Source organism: Apium graveolens, chromosome 5 (assembly GCF_009905375.1).
Source record: "Apium graveolens cultivar Ventura chromosome 5, ASM990537v1, whole genome shotgun sequence".
Lineage (NCBI taxonomy): Eukaryota > Viridiplantae > Streptophyta > Magnoliopsida > Apiales > Apiaceae > Apium > Apium graveolens.
Window position 1 is genome coordinate 180,072,750 of NC_133651.1, and position 21,188 is coordinate 180,093,937.

Consider the following 21,188-nt stretch of genomic DNA (forward strand, 5'->3'; position numbering starts at 1 on the left):
TAAGCTTCAGCGGATGTCTCTAAAGCTTCAACGGATAAAGTCATCAACGGATAACATCCTTCAACGGATGAGTGCATCAACGGATGAAAGCTTCAACGGATAACATCCTTCAACGGATGAGTGCATCAACGGATGAAAGCTTCAACGGATGTTCTGATGATTAGCCGTTGATAAGGGGTAGTTGTACCTACAAACAGAGGCACATGGGTTGATAGAGACAACTGAGATGTGGTAGCCGAATTTCGGGAACAACAGAAAAAGCAGCCGTTCTTCTCTAGTACAAAGATGCAATAGTCAACAAAGTACTGGAGTGAACAGGAAAAGAAGCAAGTGAAGATCTTATTTTATTACTGTACTTTATATTGTTCTTCACTTGTACACTTGGTAATATATAAACCAAGTAGAAGCTAGTAATTAGATGTGAGATTTTCCAGAGCTGTTTAGAAAAATATTGAGAGAAAATTCATCTAGTTTGTACTAGGATGCAGCTGTGATCAACATTGTTTAATCACAGATTTTCTAAAAATACCATCTCTGGTGGAACAACAAATCCACCAGAAAAGTTTTTAAGGTCTGTTGTGTTCTTTACATTTGTGCTTGAATATATATCTGTCTGTATTAGCTTAAAGCAATTCACACACTTGTTCTTCTTGAACACACAACTTTCATAAACTGCTCAAAACTTGAAAAAGTTTTGAGATTTACATTCAACCCCCCTTCTGTAAATCTCATTGTTAGTCCACTAGGAATAACAATTGGTATCAGAGCAGGCTCTTGACATACAAAGAGTTTAAAGATCTTGGAATCTAACAAAGATGAGTAAGAAGGATATTGGAGTAAAGATCCCAGTTCTTGACAAAGACAGTTATCACCATTGGAAGGTGAAAATGCACCTTCATCTACTCTCCCAAGATGAAGGTTATGTAAACTGCATTGAGAATGGTCCTCACATTCCCCACAAAGTAGCAACAGTTGCTACAGCCACAGTTGCTGTTGGTCAATCCATTCCAAAACCTAGAGCAGAATGGACAATGGAAGACACAGAAGAAGTCCACAAGGATAAGAAGGCTATGAACATTTTGTTTAATGGTCTTAACATGGATATGTTTGATAATGTGATAAATTGCACAACTGCCAAAGAGGTTTGGGACACAGTTCAACTACTGTGTGAAGGTACAGAACAAGTGAAAGAAAACAAAATGCAGCTTCTCATTCAACAGTATGAATACTTTCATTTTGAAGAAAATGAATCTTTAAATGAAACATTCAATAGGTTCCAAAAGCTGTTGAATGGACTGAAGCTGTATGGAAGAGTGTACCAGGTGAAGGATTCAAATCTTAAATTTTTAAGATCCTTGCCAAAGGAATGGAAACCCATGACTGTCTCCTTAAGAAACTCTCAAGATTATAAGGACTTCACTCTTGAAAGATTGTATGGAATCTTGAAGACTTATGAACTAGAGCTGGAACAGGATGAGGTATTGGAGAAGGGGAGAAAGAAAGGAAGTTCAGTTGCATTGGTAGCTGAAGATGAGAGGAAATGCAGACAAGAAACTGCGAGATCTACATCAAACTCCAAAGATGGTATAAGAAATCAGGAATCAAGCAAGGGGAAAGAGCAAGTTGCTGAACATGAAGACAACTCCAGCCAAGATGACTCAGATGGTATTGATGAGCATCTTGCATTTCTGTCCAGAAGATTTGCAAAGATGAAATTCAAGAAAAACACTAGAGCCACTAAACCTCACAAAAACACTGTGGACAAATCCAAGTTCAAGTGTTTCAATTGTGGTATAAGTGGACACTTTGCAGGTGAGTGCAGAAAGCCAACTTCTGAAAAGAAGAAATTTGAACAAGTAGATTACAAAAAGAAATATTTTGATCTACTCAAGCAAAAGGAGAGGGCTTTCATTACTCAAGAAAGGGACTGGGCAGCTAATGGAGATGAAGAGGATGAAGATGTGGAGTATGTCAACCTTGCTCTCATGGCTGATTCTGAAGAAAATGAAGTTAGTTCATCAAGCAATCAGGTAATCACTACTGACTTAACACAGCTTACTAAAGAAGAGTGCAATGATGCTTTTAATGACATGTCTACCGAATTGTATCATTTGCGTGTGTCTCTTAAATCTCTTGCTAAAGAAAATAGTAGGATTAGAGAGAACAATCTGTTTTTAAGTAATAGAAATGCTTTGTTAGAAGATAAGATGATTGACCTAGAGAAAACAAAGTTGCATTGTATATCTGTTGAAAATGAACTAGCTGAATCTGTTAAGAAAGTAGAAATACTTTCCAATCAATTAGAGAAAGAGCAAGAGGTGATTAAAGCCTGGAAGACATCTAGGGATGTAAGTGCTCAAATTGCTAAGGTCCAAGGAATTGAATCATTCTGTGAAACTGCCTGGGATAAAAATAAAAAGAAAATGGAATCATGCATGAGTTCTCAGCTCCAAGAACACCTCAGCAAAATGGGGTTGTTGAAAGAAAGAACAGATCTTTAATTGAAGCTGCCAGAACAATGCTTGAAGAATCAAAGTTACCAACATATTTCTGGGCTGAAGCTATTAATTGTGCCTGCTTCACTCAGAATATTTCTTTGATCAATCAAGCTAAAGGCATGACTCCTTATCAGTTGTTCAAGAGAAGAAAACCAACTCTAAACTTTCTTCATGTCTTTGGATGTAAATGCTTTATACTGAGGAATCAATCTGACCATAAAGGGAAGTTTGATGCAAAGGCTGATGAAGGGATATTTGTTGGTTACTCAGCTGGAAAATCTTATAGGGTCTACAATCTAAGAACCAACATTGTTATGGAATCTGTGCATGTTGTGTTTGATGATAAAAAGATTGATGGACTAACAGATGAGGGACATAATGAGAGACTCAAATTTGACAACATTGAGATATATTGTGATGATAGTGAAGAGGAGACTGATGGAGATGACACTTCAAAAGGGATTCAAAACATGCCCTTGGATAATGCACAAAATACTGCATCCGTTGATAGAGGCAATGCAGTATCCGTTGAAAGACATAGTGCATCATCCGTTGAAGTACAAAATGAAGCATCCGTTGATCATAGTTCATCAACGGATAATCGATTTACATCATCAGTTGATAGAACTCCAAGTTCCCTGCAAAGGACCAACAACTCAGGGGGAGTTTCAACTAGTCAACACTCTGTCTCACATCATGACAATACTGAGGCCACCTCATCTAGAGCACATCTTCCCCCACAAAGGAAATGGACCAAGAATCATCCCTTTGAACTGATCATTGGTGATGCATCATCTAAAGTGCAAACAAGAAAAGCCACTCAAGATGAATGTCTGTATAGTAGTTTTCTGTCTCAGGAGGAACCTAAGAAAGTGGAAGAAGCTCTATTGGATCCAGATTGGATATTAGCTATGCAGGAAGAGCTGAACCAATTTGAGAGAAACCAAGTATGGAAGCTGGTACCCAAACCAAAGAACAAGAGTCCTATTGACACAAAGTGGGTATTCAGAAACAAGATGGATGAAAATGGCATTATCATAAGGAATAAAGCCAGACTGGTTGCTAAAGGCTATTCTCAGCAAGAGGGAATAGATTTTGATGAAACATATGCTCCTGTTGCAAGACTTGAAGCCATCAGAATATTTCTAGCCCATGCAGCCCATGCCAATTTCAAAGTCTATCAAATGGATGTCAAGAATGCATTTCTAAATGGGAAATTAGAGGAAGAAGTCTATGTAAGTCAACCTCCAGGATTTGAAGATCCAAATTTTCCAGACTATGTGTATTATCTGTTGAAAGCACTCTATGGACTGAAGCAAGCACCTAGAGCCTGGTATGAAACCTTATCAAAATTTCTTTTGGAGAATCACTTCACTAGAGGTACTGTTGATAAAACTCTCTTCTTTAGGGATGTTAATGGCTCTAGTATACTTGTTCAAATTTATGTAGATGACATAATATTTGGCTCTATAGATGATAAACTTTGCAAAAAGTTTGCTAAGCTAATGCAAAGTAATTATGAAATGAGCCTAATGGGAGAACTAACCTATTTTCTTGGTTTACAAGTTAAACAAGTTAGTGATGGAATTTTCATTAGTCAAACTAAATATATTTATGATCTTTTAAAGAAGTTTGACTTAATGGAATGTTCATCTGCAAAAACTCCCATGGCCACTGCCACCAAACTTGAATTAAATAAGACTGAAAGGTCTGTGGATATTACAAGTTATAGAGGCATGGTTGGTTCACTTTTATATTTAACTGCTAGCAGACCAGATATAATGTTTGCTACATGTCTATGTGCTAGATTCCAAGCTGATCCTAGGGAGTCTCACTTAATTGCTATCAAAAGGATTTTCAGATATCTCAAGGGTACACCAAATTTAGGTATTTGGTATCCTAGAGAATCTGGCTTTGATCTAATTGGTTATTCAGATGCAGACTATGCAGGTTGCAAAATAGATAGGAAAAGTACAACAGGCTCCTGCCAATTCCTGGGAAACAAGCTTGTATCATGGTTTAGCAAAAAGCAAAATTCAGTCTCTACTTCTACAGCTGAGGCTGAATACATTGCTGCTGGAAGTTGCTGTTCTCAAGTGTTATGGATGAGGAACTAACTCCTTGACTATGGACTTCATGTTGATAGAATTCCTATCTTTTGTGACAACACAAGTGCCATAGCCATAACAGAGAATCCTGTGCAGCACTCAAGGACCAAGCACATTGATATCAAGTACCACTTCATTAGGGAGCATGTCATGAATGGTACAGTGGAACTACATTTTGTTCCAAGTGAACAACAAATTGCTGACATATTTACCAAGCCACTTGATGAATCAACATTCACAAGATTGGTAAGTGAGCTAGGTATGCTTAATTACTCTTAAAATTCATGTCTTTATTGCAATTTGAATTGAAGCCTGAAATATTAGTTGCTAAGAACAAATTTGACTTTTAACATAGTTTATTCCATCAACGGATGTTCCCTATCCGTTGAAAGTCAAAATTGCTCTATCAACGGATAATCATTATCCGTTGAAAGACAAATACATTTCTGGAATTTTTATCCGTCAACGGATAAAACTGAAGTACCTTTCAACGGATGACAATTTGCCTTATCCGTTGAAATGTCACATCAATCAATACAGGTGTTTAACAGCCGTTGATTCTATTCTCTTAACCGTTGATACTCATACATACATCTGTATGTATTGGTTTTAAAGGTAGTTTTTAGAATACTTACAGTTTATTCTTAAAACGGCTGAAATTCACTAACGCATATTTATTGATAAATCTTTATTTTATATTTTTGTTTATTAATTTGAGAAAGCATATAAGTCCTTCTGATTGTTCATTTTTACTTTACGCTTTCTTAAAATTTCAAGCATTTACCATTTTCTCTCTGCAAAAACTTCAAGTTATTCTCTGCAATTTCTACTCACAACAATGGCACCAGTCGTGAAGATTATGTCTCAATCTGGGTTCATCTATGAAAAGAACAATTTCATAGCTTTGGTAGAAAAGAATGAAGCCCACTCAGACTATCACAAAATGATGGACTTCATCAAAAACTGTAAACTTAGCTATGCAATGCTGGAAGCCCCAACAATTTTCTGTGAAGTAGTTGAGGAGATTTGGACAACTGCTGAGTTCAACTCCATGGATATGACTATCTCCTTCACTCTCAAAGGTAAAACTCACTGTATTAACTGTGATGATTTACAAGCATGTTTTAAATTGCCTGAGAACAATGCCATGACACCACACACTGATAGTGATGTATCCAGCATGTTAGATTCCATAGGTTATTCTCTTAACTCTGCTAATTTAGGGAGTATTAGAAGAAAAGGCCTTAGGAAAGAATGGAGTTTCCTTGGGGATGCCTTTATAAAGGTTTTCTCTGGGAAAATTAGTAATTTTGATGCCATAACTTCATCTCTGGTTAATATGCTCTATATGCTTGTTTCTGATAGGTATTTTAACTTTAGCAACTATGTGATGCTAGAATTAGGTACTAGATTAGGTAACAAAGCTAATAGACCTAATAACATCTATTATGCTAGATTCTTTATGTTATTGGCTAACCATGTTGCTGAAGGTTTAGTCATAATCAATGAGAATAATAAACTCAAGTGCTGGGCACAAGAGAAAAGAGTTCTTGCAGACTTGATGAGAATGGATCTTAACAGCAGTGTGTCATTGGTATATTTACCAATCATGAATGCACCTCAGGTAGGTGAGGTAATTGCTTCTACAACTCCTACTTCTTCCAACCCCTCTATTTCTTTATCTTCTAGTGTGGCCATGAAATCTGTGATGCCCCAACAGATTTCTACCAAGGTCACCAAAACTAAACTTTCAAAATCAAAGACAAAGAGATCCACCTCTGTTGTTTCTCAAAAGACAACAGTTGTAACACCAACTATTAACCCTGAGGTGAGTGAACAGGGTGTGAGTGGTGAGGGGAGGGGTGAACATCAAAGAAACCCCCAGGATAAGGAAGGAAAGTTGAGTGCTTCCCAAGCTAGCCAAGCCACAGTTTCTCAAAAAGCTGTGGTGGTTGAAAAGGTATCTAGCACATCCCTAGTAGCATCCTCCCAAAAGGATGTTACTATTGAAAATAGTTCCAAACCAGGAACACAGAACAAACGAGGGAGGGACACTAAAGCCAAACACTCGCCAACAAAAGCCTTTATTAGAAGAAAGAAGGCTAGAACCCAATCTTCTACACAGGGTGCACACACTGCACAGATACATCCATCTGTATCTATGCCTTCTCAAACTCAGTTTGATGTGACTCCAATAAATGTGGAGTCACAGCCCCATTCTCTCACAATAATCACACATCAATCACCAAACACTTCATCACCATCTCTGGATGTGGATATGTTATTCCCATCAATTCCTGATTCTCCCTCTTTACAACTCAGGGAGAAGCCCCACTCAAATACAGGTGATCATCATCTCTTGGATGATTTGTTGGATCACCCGCAAATTCTTTCAGATATAATTGAAGGATCTGTGTCACCACATCTCAAATCAATCTACACAGATTCAACAGTTATATCACTTTCAATTTCAACTTCTTTTCCTTCTTCAACGGATATCACTCATCCGTTGACAAGTGGTTGTTCTTCAACGGATAAGCTTAACAGCAGTTATCCGTTGATAACATCAGTTTCACCTTCAACGGATATTCCACATCCGTTGACAGTCTCTACACAAATAACTGAATTAATCCCAAGTGTAGAAGACATGAATACTGTGCAATCACTCTTAGGATTGAGGGAAGGGAGTGACAATTTGAGTGAGAGGCTGGGTTGCTCCCAGGCAAAAGGAGAGATTGAGAGCTCAAAAATGCATGCTATTTCTTCCAGCATGGCAAAAGTAAGTGAGTGGAGTACCACCTTAGTAGGTGAAGGTGAGGGAGTGAGTTGTGTGAGCCAGGGGGAGCCCCTGATGCAAGAACATAGAGAAAAAGAGAGAAAAGTAGGTACAGTAGATACAAGGGTGGAACCAGCCATTGCTAATGAGTCAATGATTGTGGATGATGCTGAAAAGGAAAGACAATTTCAGCAACATTACAAAGCTATAATTGATAACATTTCCTTGGATGCTGACACTTTTACTCATCCTGTGACAGCCTATCAACTGTTGGCTGCTCAGGGCAATGAGAAAGCAGAAAGGTCACTACATCTAGTGCACACAACAGAATCTCTTCAAAGGGATAAAGCTGCCATTAACAAACTGCCTTCTACAGCTGGTGAGCCATCTGAGGAATTTGGAGCAAATTCTGATGATGATGACTCTATTTCTTTTGATGGAAGCATGAACTTAGGGGGAGATGAAGGCCCTAGTTCAATTCCAAATCTACCTGAATGGGCCTTGACTAAGGAGTACAGATCAGGGGAATTCAATGTCTCTTTAGTCAAACAAATCAACACTATTCAACAGGCCATTCAGAATACTTCACATGCAAGTATCAAGGCTATCCTTCAAGCTCACCTGGACTCACTGCATCTCATGAAGCTGTAGCAAGTGAAGCAGAATCTGAGTATGGATGATCTCAGGAAGGATATTGCTGACTTGAAAACCTATACTTCAGAAAAATTGGATTCAGTCATGCCCTATGGTACATTGCAGGACTTGGTTTTGAGATTGAAGAAAGAATCTGTTACTGAAAAACGGTTGGCCAAGTTAGAAGACAAAGTTCAAGTTATTGAAAATTCTGTGGCCACCATTCTTCACAATCAACAATCTCAAACCAGTCTCCTAATGCAGCTGGCAAAAGCACAAGGCTTGACCCCTCTCCTTGATGATAACAAAAAGGGGGAGAGTAAAAGGGAAGGGGAAGGAGAGCCATCTACAAAAGTCAACATATCTAAAGTGCTAGTTCCTGCCATCACTACTTCTCCAATCATTCAAATCAAGGGCAAGCCTGATGGAATTGATTTGATTCAGCTAGCAGCAGCTGAAATTCAAGTGAAAGAGCAAAGGAGGAGAATTGATGAAAGGTTGCAACTGTTGTTTGGTTCTACACAAGACAAATCAACATCTGTGAAATACAGCACAAAAATTGAACCAATCAACATGGAGCTCATGCCAGTAGGGAGTCATAAGGATGGAGAAGCTTCTTCCAAAGAACTACAAGCTATAATTCTCAAGCCCAATGAAAGATCCAATAAGGACTCAACAAAGAATCCTTTAAAAGAAGTGGACTTTCCTCCTCCAAAAGCTGATGAGAACAAGATTTTAGGCAGAAGTATTGCTTATCTCAAAAAGACCATGGATGAGGCTGTAAGGAGAAATAGAGCTATTATCATTAGAGAGGGAAAGAGCATATGTGTGATGCAAGGACATCCCAAATTCTCAATAGCCAAGAAGGAAGAAGACAAGCAATTAAAGGCTGACAAAAGAGCACAAGCAAAGCTTGAACAACAGCTAAAGTCAAGTCTAGTTGAAAAAGAAAAAGGGATTGAAGTCAGGGGTGAAGACAAGACTACAAACCTAGATGAGGTTTTAGGGAGTATATTTGGTGAGAGTGTGGAAGAAAGAGAGGAATGGCAGAAGGGAAACAGAAGAAAGGCCAAGGCACATAAAAGGAGTGGAGATAACACTGAAATAACCAAATCTATATCTAAACCACTACCTTCCATACCTGAACCCCTTGTTGCTGATCCCACAATAAACATCCATGGTGAACCAATCATTCCAAAAGAGGAACCTATTGATTGGGACACTATCAAATTGCCTACCTTTCTAACCACTCTTCCACTACCAAAGAAACAGAAAAGAAAACCAAAATCTACACCTCCCTTAACCTCTAAGAAATTCACTCAAAAACAAAAACCTAAGCCTAAGTCACCCATTTCTAAAGATGATTATGTTCACATCCGTGACATAAAAGAAATTTCAGACATTGAACTCTATCTGGATGAGCTGGAGGATGTAAGGGGAATAGCTGCCTACAGACAGTTACCAGAGAGATTAGTGTTCAGATATAAAGGAGCTGGGGAAAGAACATGGCCTCTCCACAGGATTCTGGATGAAGGCTACTCTACCTTGATTAGAGTCTATTCAGCTATACAAAAGGATTCTGGCTTTACCAGAACTGCCAAGACTGAAATTCTCAACAAGATAGCCAATATAAGGAAAACTTGGAGGGAGCCCAATGCTTTACCCAGGACTTTACTCATTCAAGAAAGGGAAATGAAAATTCTCAAATCACCTCATTGGTTGATGGAATTTAGAGATGATAAAGGAGTCAGAAGATTTTTCAGACTTGAAGACCAACTCAAGATTGCCAGCAATGAAACTCTCAAAGAAATGCAATCTAAGTTGGATGTCAGTGTTGAAGATGAAGCTGAATTCTTCAGACAACTCCAACTCCAAATTGAGGAAAATGACAAAAGGCTAGGAAAGAAAACCAGGGAACAAAGAAGAAAAAGATGATTTGCTCAGACTAAAGGAGTGTCCTTGGAAACACTGTAAATCTTCAATTATCTCCTAGTACATACACTTTTGCAGCATTTTTAAATTTCTACTTAGTTTCAATTCATATATCTGTTAAGTGTTTTGTTATCATCAAGTTAACCCTGAATTTATGCCTACAATTCTTATAGACATAAATAGGGGGAGATTGTTAGGAATGTATGTGCATTAGTTTGATGATATGTTTAACAAAATACTTAAGTAGAAATTTAGTGTCTGTAGCCTCAACGGATAAGACCACTTTGGCTATCCGTTGATGGTGTAGCTTTACTTAGAAATAAGTCTAGTGTTGTAGCATATTTCAGTCTCTGTATTTAAAATGTAATTCTTGGAAGTTGAGAGAAACTATGAGTCATGTTGACTACTAGATGATATGCAGATAGGAAGGCCAATTGTAAATACTTCATGCCTTGTAATTTTGTATAAGTGAAGTGGTATCAACGGATGACTTAAAGACCTTCAACGGATGAGAAGCTAAGCTTCAACGGATGTCTCTAAAGCTTCAACGGATAAAGTCATCAACGGATAACATCCTTCAACGGATGAGTGCATCAACGGATGAAAGCTTCAACGGATAACATCCTTCAACGGATGAGTGCATCAACGGATGAAAGCTTCAACGGATGTTCTGATGATTAGCCGTTGATAAGGGGTAGTTGTACCTACAAACAGAGGCACATGGGTTGATAGAGACAACTGAGATGTGGTAGCCAAATTTCAGGAACAACAGAAAAAGCAGCCGTTCTTCTCTAGTACAAAGATGCAATAGTCAACAAAGTACTGGAGTGAACAGGAAAAGAAGCAAGTGAAGATCTTATTTTATTACTGTACTTTATATTGTTCTTCACTTGTACACTTGGTAATATATAAACCAAGTAGAAGCTAGTAATTAGATGTGAGATTTTCCAGAGCTGTTTAGAAAAATATTGAGAGAAAATTCATCTAGTTTGTACTAGGATGCAGCTGTGATCAACATTGTTTAATCACAGATTTTCTAAAAATACCATCTCTGGTGGAACAACAAATCCACCAGAAAAGTTTTTAAGGTCTGTTGTGTTCTTTACATTTGTGCTTGAATATATATCTGTCTGTATTAGCTTAAAGCAATTCACACACTTGTTCTTCTTGAACACACAACTTTCATAAACTGCTCAAAACTTGAAAAAGTTTTGAGATTTACATTCAACCCCCCTTCTGTAAATCTCATTGTTAGTCCACTAGGAATAACACGTATAAATCTCGCACTTTTCTCCATAAAGATAATGTCTCCAAATCTTCAAAGAGAATACTATAGCTGCTAGTTCCAAATCATGAGTAGGATACTTTTGTTCGTGGGGTTTCAATTGCCTTGACGCATACGCAATAACCTTATCGTGCTGCATCAGAACACATCCGAGTCCTTTATGAGAAGCATCGCTATAGATTACAAAATTCCCTTGATCATCTGGAAGTGACAAAATAGGTGCCATAATTAATCTTCGCTTCAATTCCTGAAAACTTTCTTCACATTTATCATTCCATATGAACCTTTCATTCTTCCGTGTAAGCTTCGTCAATGGTGTTGCCATCCTTGAGAAATTTTGAACAAATCGGCAATAATATCCCGCTAATCCCAAGAAACTTCATACCTTTGTTGGTGTTCTTGGTCTTTCCCAATTTGTAATTGCTTCAATCTTCGCTGGGTCCACTTTGATCCCTTCATTACTGACTATGTGTCCTAAGAACTGAACTTCCTGTAACCAAAACTCACACTTTGAAAATTTAGCGTATAACTTTTTCTTTCTCAAAATCTCCAAAGTTGTCCTCAAATGTTCTGCATGATCCTCTTCTATCTTTGAATAAATCAAAATATCATTAATAAACATAATAACAAACTTGTCCAAGTATTCCTTGAAAATTCTGTTCATCAGGTCCATGAATGCTGCCGGGGCATTGGTCAATCCAAATGACATCACTAAAAATTCATAATGTCCATACCTTATCCTAAAAGTTATCTTTGGTATATCCTCTGGCTTAATCTTTAGTTGATAATATCCCGATCTCAAATCGATCTTGGAGAAGTATTTGGCTCCTTTCAATTGGTCAAACAAATCATCAATTCTGGGTAACGGATACTTGTTCTTGATTGTAAGCCTATTGAGCTCCAGATAGTCGATGCACAGTCTCCTGCTTCCATCATTCTTCTTGACAAATAGTACCGGTGCACCCCACGGGGATACACTGGGTCTGATTACTCCTTTCTCTAACAATTCTTGCAATTGCTTTGCTAGTTCCTTCATCTCAACGGGCGCCATTCTATACGGGGCCTTAGATACTGGTTCCGTTCTAGGTGCTAAGTCGATCGCAAACTCAATTTCTCTATCTAGAGGAAGTCCTGGAAACTCATCGGGAAACACGTTTGGAAATTCATTGACTACTGGAATATCTTCAAATTTTGCTGGCTCCTGACTTCTATTAATCACATAAGCAACGAAATGCTCACATCCTTGCCGTAGTAACTTTTTAGCTTGAATCATTGTTAAAAACTTCTTTACTTGCTTTTGACCCTTAAACGTTACTATCCTCTCGTCTGGAGTCTTTACCATTACCTTCTTATTTCGATAATCTATCTGGGCATCGTGCTTAGATAACTAATCCATTCCTAAGATAGCGTCAAACTCTCCTAGTTTAAATGGTATCAAATCTACACAAAACTTGTTACCAGAAATCTCAATCTCACAATCCCCACAAACTTGATTAACAGATATACGTTCTTGATTTGCTAATTCCACAGTCATTATTTCATTTAAATACTCAACCGGACAATTTAACTTACAAACAAAATTTTGAGAAATAAACGATCGAGTTGCTCCCGAATCTATTAACACTTTGGTACATAAAGAATTCACATTAAGCGTACCTTCCACGACATCAGTATCCTGGATAGCATCCTTCACAGACATGTCAAAAACTATAGCCCTTGGAGTCTCATTCACTGCTGGGTTAGATCCCATAATTCTCAGTGCATTACTGACTGAGGCTAATGTCTTGCAATCCCTGGCTATATATCCTGGCTTCCCACACTTAAAGCATGTAAATCCAATAGCTGGAACCTTAACCGCTGGATTCCGGATAGGCTGATCCTTGTTTGCTGGCTCTCTCGCTGGCTGATTGCGGCACTCCCTCGAATAGTGCCCTTTCTGATTACACTTGAAACAAACCACATTCAACTTATTACAGACTCCTCCATATTTCTTCCCACATACCTAACAATCTGGAAAAGTTAACCTCAACTGATTCGGCTGATTCACATTGACTGGACGGTTGCTTTGACCTCCGTCGCCTGTATTTTGCTTTCTAAAATTAAAATTTCTCCCTGGCTGAAACTTGCCCTTCTTAAAATTTGGAAACTTCCCTGGTTGTGACTGTCCTTCATTCCCTTCAAACTTCCTCTTCTAACTCTCATTTTCCTTCTGTGACATCTCGCTCTCTGTTTCTGCAATCATGGCTTTCTGTACAACTCCTGCATAGGTATCCAATTTAAAGATGGCTACCTTCCCTCTGATCCATGGCTTCAGACATTGCTGGAATCTCTTAGCCTTCTTCCTGTCAGTATCTATATATAACGGCACATACCTTGACAACTCTTCAAATTTACTTTCATAATCAGCTACCGACATATTTCCTTGCTTTAACTCTAAAAACTTCAGCTCCATCTGATCCTGAACAAACTGGGGAAAATATTTTTCTAAAAACAATTCCTTAAACCACTCCCAAGTAATAAAATCTGTACCTTCCAATGTCTTCACAGTCTCCCACCAATAGGTGGCCTCATTCTTCAAATAATAACTTGCAAACTCCACCTTCTATTCTTCCTTTACTTTAACTAAAGCAAACGAATTTTCTATTTCCTTTAACCAAACATTCGCTTCAATCCGATATAGGGAACCCTTGAATTCTGGTGGGTTTACTACCTGAAAAGTTTTGAAAGTTACCTGGGGATTGGTCTGTCTTTGTTGTTGTTGTGTCAGGTGAACTGTTTGTTGGGCCAAGATTTGGAGGATCTGGGCTATTGCTGGGTCTATGGGTCCTGGGTTTGCATTCTGGTTAGTATCATCTTGGTTGTCATTGTTGTTGTTGGTTTCTTCATTCTGGGTGTTGGTGCGGGTATTTCGTCTGGGAGGCATTTTCTGTAAAGAATCAAACAACTTATTTAGCTTTTAAATTGAATCCTTTACATAAAAGAAAAATTTTATAAAACAGAAATATCTCTTTTTGAAAACAGTTGTAACGGTTGAACTAAGTAAATTGCATGTTTCTTTACAGAATATAAACAATTAAAGGAATAGGGTACACGGTATCACAGGGGTATAACTGGTACAATAAATAAAGTAAAGTAAAATAGGTGCAGTAATATAAATGACAATGCTGGAAAGGAAAAGGTACTGATATATATAGATCAAAAGTTTTAGGTAGTACAAGCGTAAAGATGCTTCGGAAGGAAAAGCAAACGGGTACAACAAACCTACTTACTAGTCAGCAAATTTAGTCTATAAATACAACCCAAAAGTCTACTGATACATACTACACACTACTATACATACTAAACAACCACAACAACACTGATCAACATCTCCATCTCTGGATCTAACTCCAAGGAAACTCTGGTCCTCCTAGCCTCTCAAAGTCTTCCATCACCTCACTAGCCCATCCCATAAGTGCATCAGGGCCTCGACCACGTAATGTAGCTCCATGTAGCCTAGCCTCAAGAATCCTGCGTGTCACATGGATCTCCTCTCAAAGCTCCCTCACATCATGATCAACATCTGTAGTCCTGATGATATGCTGCAGCTCCCGGATCTGTGCCAACAAGGAATCACGCTTCAATAAAAGAGCCTCATACCGATAATAAGGAACAGGATGCAATGTAGACTGGAATGGGGCACTCGCAACTGAATGCCCAGTAGAATCTGAATCAGCTGGTAGGGGTCCTCTGATAGGTGGCCTCACACCTGGGGATGGAATAGCCTGCAGTGGTACGGGCTGCAACACAGGTGGAGGTAAAATAGCCAACACTGGTGGAACAACAGGACGTGGATCTGAAGATGGTCCTACAACTGAGGGCTCTGAGTGAACAGCTGGTACGGAGATGAAAGAGTCGGCCATCGCTGCTATCTGAAATCATATCACAATATAAGAATCTCGAACCACAACGGAATTATACTAATACCTGTTATACCGTCGCACTCATCCTCTCGACGTTCTATCTTTCTATTTCCTTACTTCTAATCCTAACCTTCTACCCATTCCCGTCAACCTAGGCTTGTGTCAGTGACTTATAACCTGTGGCTCTGATAACAAACCTGTGGCGCCCTCCAAACCCGGGTTAGAAGTTTGGGGTACACACACACACACACACCTTATTTATAACCTCCTTATAACAATAATAAAGATAATAATAATATGCAGTGACCCTACTTATCAACTACCACGGATCGCAACAGGTTAAAGTATGTACACAAGCCACACACACACACTTATATTACAAACACCCAAATCCCAACTATTCAAACTTAAAACTGAATATTAAACATCATTACACACTTTTACAAACTTAAACTATCTCAAAAGCTGCCAGCTAGCTTAACTTGATCAACCTAGACACCTAGATCTCGCACTGGATTGGGGATCCTCGCTACCAACTGGTTCCTTCTTAACTGGAAAACAACATAAACAATATCGCACAAATGAGCTAACTAGCTCAGCAAGTCACAATGATAAGACTGAGAATAATGATCATCAAGTGAAAAGAATTAAGATATCAAGTGAACAATGATTAATGATTTAGAATTGGATATTATATTTTTATTTTAAAAACCTAGTTTAGGCTGTTGATCAGTCATGCACTAATCCCGAGCAAGGCACACAGCTCTGGTCTAATTACTGGATCCAAGGCACGCCTTTGCCTAACTTGACCACCAATTTGGTCTGACCACGAATCTGGTCCACAATTTTATAAAACAATCCAATTCTAACATAATAACAGAATAATTAATGTAAAGCAATAAACAAAATTATAAGCAACATTGGATGTTCAATAACGAGATGGTTTCAATCTTCAAAAAGGAACAGTATGGCAATTTCAAAGAGTGGCTGTTAGGTAATGAAAAAATTGGATAACAAAGGAATCAAGGTTTCAAGGTTACAAGGATTTGGTCTTTTAAAGCATAAGGTATAATGGTTTGAGTATGTAAGCAATTTGATTCAGTGTTTGGCATTTAGTTTGTATGTATTTGTGGAGTAGTATTGTATATCTGTGATTCGTATTCGGGTATACAACAATCAATGGTTCAGAAAGAATAAGGTTTAGGGTTCAGTGCTTCAAAGCACATGCAATATGAAACAAGACTATTAATAACCTACAATATATCTCGAGAAAGTTCAGAACACTTGCCTGGCACTAGCTTGCTAAACTGGTCTGATTTCCAATCACAACCGTCTTACTCCTCGACTATCTGCTTCCCTTTCCTAAACCTTGCCTCTTCTGCTCACATATTATAAGCATCTGTCAATACTAAACTCGTACGATTCTATTCGGTATACATTTCTATCTACCCTTCGTTTTACCCAAATCCGATTATAGGACTGAAAGTTATGCTATAAACAAGTAAACACCAAACATATAGACCGATAGTTAAGCAACAAGTCACATATAACATGTAACACATCAAACAATCAATGATATATCATTTATAAAGGAGTCTCGGGTCATAAACAAGCTTTCGGGTATTTAATATGATTTTTAAAACATTTTTCGGAATTAAAACGGGTCATTGGGTTAATTTCAAAGCAATAAACAGGGTTTGGTTGGCCAAATCTGGCTTCAAAACAATTTTATAATAATTATTGAGCCTTGGAAACAATTTAAAATAATATTTTAAAACTCGAAATTATTTTTCGGAATTTTTTAAATCATTTTTAAATAATTAAATCAAATTAAATAATTAATTAAAATCAATTAATAAATAAATTAACTAATTAATCAATTAATATTTAAATTAATTAACCAATCAATTAATTAATTATTAATTAAAATTAAATAAATAAATAATTTGGATTTATTTTTGAATTAAAAATGAATTTTAGATTTAAAATAATCATTTTCGAAATTTTTGGAAATTAAAAACAATTTTTAAAATGATTTTCTAAAAGAAATCCAATTTTTAAAAGATTTTAAACATAAATCAAATTCCTGAAAGTCTTGGAAACATTCATGTACTAATTTGTAAAAATGCTAAAAATAACTTTGGTTTAGGATTAATTTGGATCAAAACCGGGTTTTTAATAAAAAAAAAATGGGTCAGGAAACTGGGTCGCCGGGTCGGGATGAACCGCCAGACGAACCCAGAATCCGGTGACCCTTCCTGGATTTCGGTGACTTCAATTGGGGTTCAAAACAATTTCGTTTTTCAGGGCTTTTAATGTAAAACGATTCTAAATCGTTATAGGAACACATACATACACAAATCAATCACGAACAACAGCTCTGGAACAAACTCCGGTCAAAATCGATATGAACTCCGGCGAACTCGATTAAAAACCGGCAAAAACTTCAAATCACAACTCCCTTCTCTACATGCCTCGTCAATTTGCAAGACTTATACGAATCGATTGCAAATTTCATAAGGAACATAACCCACCCCTCTAGAACATCTATCATTCTCGAAATAAGAAACCCCCAAATTCAATCAAGAACATTCCAACGAACTATAAACCCTAATTTCTAATTCCCAAAATCAAACCCAAAATTAAACATGTTATTGAACTCCAAATCAAGAGTATAATATACCAATATAATCAGAAAAACAAGCTTTACAACATACAATCATCAAATCATACAAACAATCTCTCGAACAAAAATTCATAATTCAATTATCAAGAAATTCGAATTAAAACAATTAAATAGAAAATCACCTGATGTTTCTGGGTTGAAATTGATGAAATATTTGGATTCTAGATTTTAGTAGCTTCGTTTTGAGTATATGTACGCCAAAATCGGATATTGATAACGCCTCCGAATATATGTTTGATTTTGAAGAACATAATTTAATTTAGGGCTTTCTCTGGATTTTACAGGAGTTTTACTGTGTTTTATGATTATCTGTACCATAAATAGATACTGTACTGGCTATTTATATTTACGGAAAATTAGTATCTCGTTGGATCATTCCGGATATAAAATGGTACGTTTATTTATAAACACAGATCCAAACAGTGCCGGTTTTTGGGATAATTATCCAAATTAGTACAATTTGTACTGCGGTCTTGATCTCAGCGCTTGGTTACACGTATTACGAGGTGATAATTATAATAGTTTAATAAAAAGATCTCGTTTATCAAAAATACGAGTTTTGTTGATTTACCGAAACGAATAATGTATCGAAAATATTACGCCGGGACCCGCACAGGACAAACCGTACGCCGGATCGAAAAAGTCGAAACATGGAAAATGCTCGGAATATTGCAATTGGGTTAGGAAGGAGTTCTCGGAAGAGTTTCGGGTTATAAAAATGTAAAAACGGGTGACGTCGGTTGGTTCCCGTTTATATAAAATAGTTTATAAATACTCAGAAAAAGATTTTATAAAATCCATATATTTCGTATAAAATCATAAATCAACATAAAAATAAATAAGAAGATATGACAATTATCTATATTTTATTTTGGACATATAAAAATTAAAATACTCAATTGATATTATTTTTAAACATCCAAATACATATACCACTTAACACAGAATAAATACTAAACATGCATAATATTTATTTATTTGCAAAAATAATTACACGATATATCCCAGATATTACAGTTGAAATGTTAAATGACTGTAGAATTAGTCAATCAAGAGCGTATATCTATTAACCAAGTGTGTGGGGATTGTGAGATTGAGATTTCTGGAAATAAAGTTGTATGCTGATTTGATACCATTTAAGTTAGGAGAATTTGACGTTATTCTAGGAATGGCCTGGCTATCTATGCATGATGCTCAGATAGACTATCGTAGCAAGAAGGTAGTTTTGAAGACGCCAAATGAGAAAGTGGTGAAGTTTAAAGGTCAGAGGCAAGTAAAGAAGTTCTTAACGATGATTCAGGCTAAGAAGTTACTGCGACAAGGATATGAGCATTTCATTGCTTATGCGATAGATAGAAATCAGGGGCCAACAAAACTTGAAGATATTCCAGTAGTTAATGAGTTGCCAGACGTGTTTCCAGATGAGTTACCAGGACTTCCTCCAGACAGAAAAATTGAGTTTGCAATCGACTTAGCACCTGGAACGGAACCAGTATCCAAGGCCCCGTACAGAATGGAGCCTGTTAAAATGAATGAATTTGTAACGCCCCCAAATCCGGGGTCAGAGGATTTGGTCGTCATTATGAAACCTCAATCCAAATCAACCTGTTTAATCAATAAACAAATGCTAGCGAAAGATATTTATCATTTATGACCCCCAAAATAATCCAAGATCTTTTAAGGATACAGTTCTAGAAACAAGAATTGCAAATTCCATAAATAATTTTTCACTTTCTCTTAAAACTCTTTTCAACAATTTACAATTCAAAACTAAACCCGCTAGTATAACTTCAAAAAGAAGTATACTAGGCCCAACTATAAAATAAAACAATTATAATATAATATAATATACACAACTTTACATAATAGAACTTACACTAGTTCGTAAACCCTGGAATAACCACCTTCCAAGAGCCTCTTCTTTGCTTCCTCGAATTACGCGGCTAAACAGCGCAAGTTAATCCTCACTGGAGGTTAAATTTGAAAACAGGCAAGTATGAGCGAAAGAATGCTCAGCAAGTTCATTATAGAGAATATAGGGTCATTTTGATATAAAACCAACATCTGCATTAGAGCAGAACATTTAAAATCATAATTGCTGAATTATAAAATTTTAGTTGAGGAACCCCATAATTGATTCCTTAATTGTATTCAAAACCATTTTGATATTTTTGAGCGAAATACTTCAGCAATACTTTGAATCTTGACGAGAATAAAACTCGTAAAACAATGTTTACAGAAATATTGTAAACCACAATAACATGAAACAATGATTATAGAATGAATTATAAACTTTACTCAAAACCGAACTTTTGATATTAATACCCATTTTGGTGTCATATCAAATTAGATATCAATACGAACTTTGATGCTCACAACATCCCATACTGAAGTCAACATCAATCATCTATAATAATACCACATTTAAAATATTTAACAACAAAGTAAGTATCAGCATGAATCAGAACTGAATCAAAACCGCTTTCCACCTTTTATCCGAAACAGAAACAGTTGATAAACCATTTATTCTATGAATATCAAAACAATTTAGAAACAACAGTTTAGACTGGAACCAATTATATTTCATGATGTTCCTGATGATCAGTCACGAAACAGTACCGGTATCCCACAACCATACCGCAAATATAGGTACTACCCGTATCCCGCAGTCATACGGTACCTATAGGGCACGAGAAAAGGCATATACTCGCCTTGAAAGATATGACAGCTGGACCGATATCTCGATCACCTACGCTATAACCAGTAACTAGTAACCATTCCAATCTTGAAAACCTTTTTTATTGAAAAAGGAGCCGAATCAATCGACATCCTAAATAATTTTATTCCCCCATTCACTTGGGCAGGAATTCTTGCAACCAAATCATCTTTCTCAAAATCCAAAATATTTATAAATCCAGTAATTTGATAAGTAAAATCACTTAGCTATTCTGAACATAGAATAGTACAAGAATACTTGCATAAACAGAATCATTTAATTCAGCGATATGTAAAACATTTATTTATTACGAACTGAATAGGGAAAGCAATACTTGCATGATAAGATTCAAAATAAATATCACTTGAACAATAAGTGATGATAGGGATACTTGCCTTTGGTTTTTAGTAGTTAGTCACACTCGCAGCAACCCAATTATCTTAGTTTAGCATCTCGAGACATCGCCGTCTTTTCCTTTTCTGAATCTCTGATCTGTTATGCATGCAGTGTTGCAACCCAAGATTCCATACTATTCAACTCTACTCTTCATCCATTCCATCTGGTCCTTCTATTAGAACTTCGCTGATCTCAACGTCTAATCACTAAATCATTCCTAGTCTGATGTCAATGCTCGAGTTTTCCCTCTAGGACC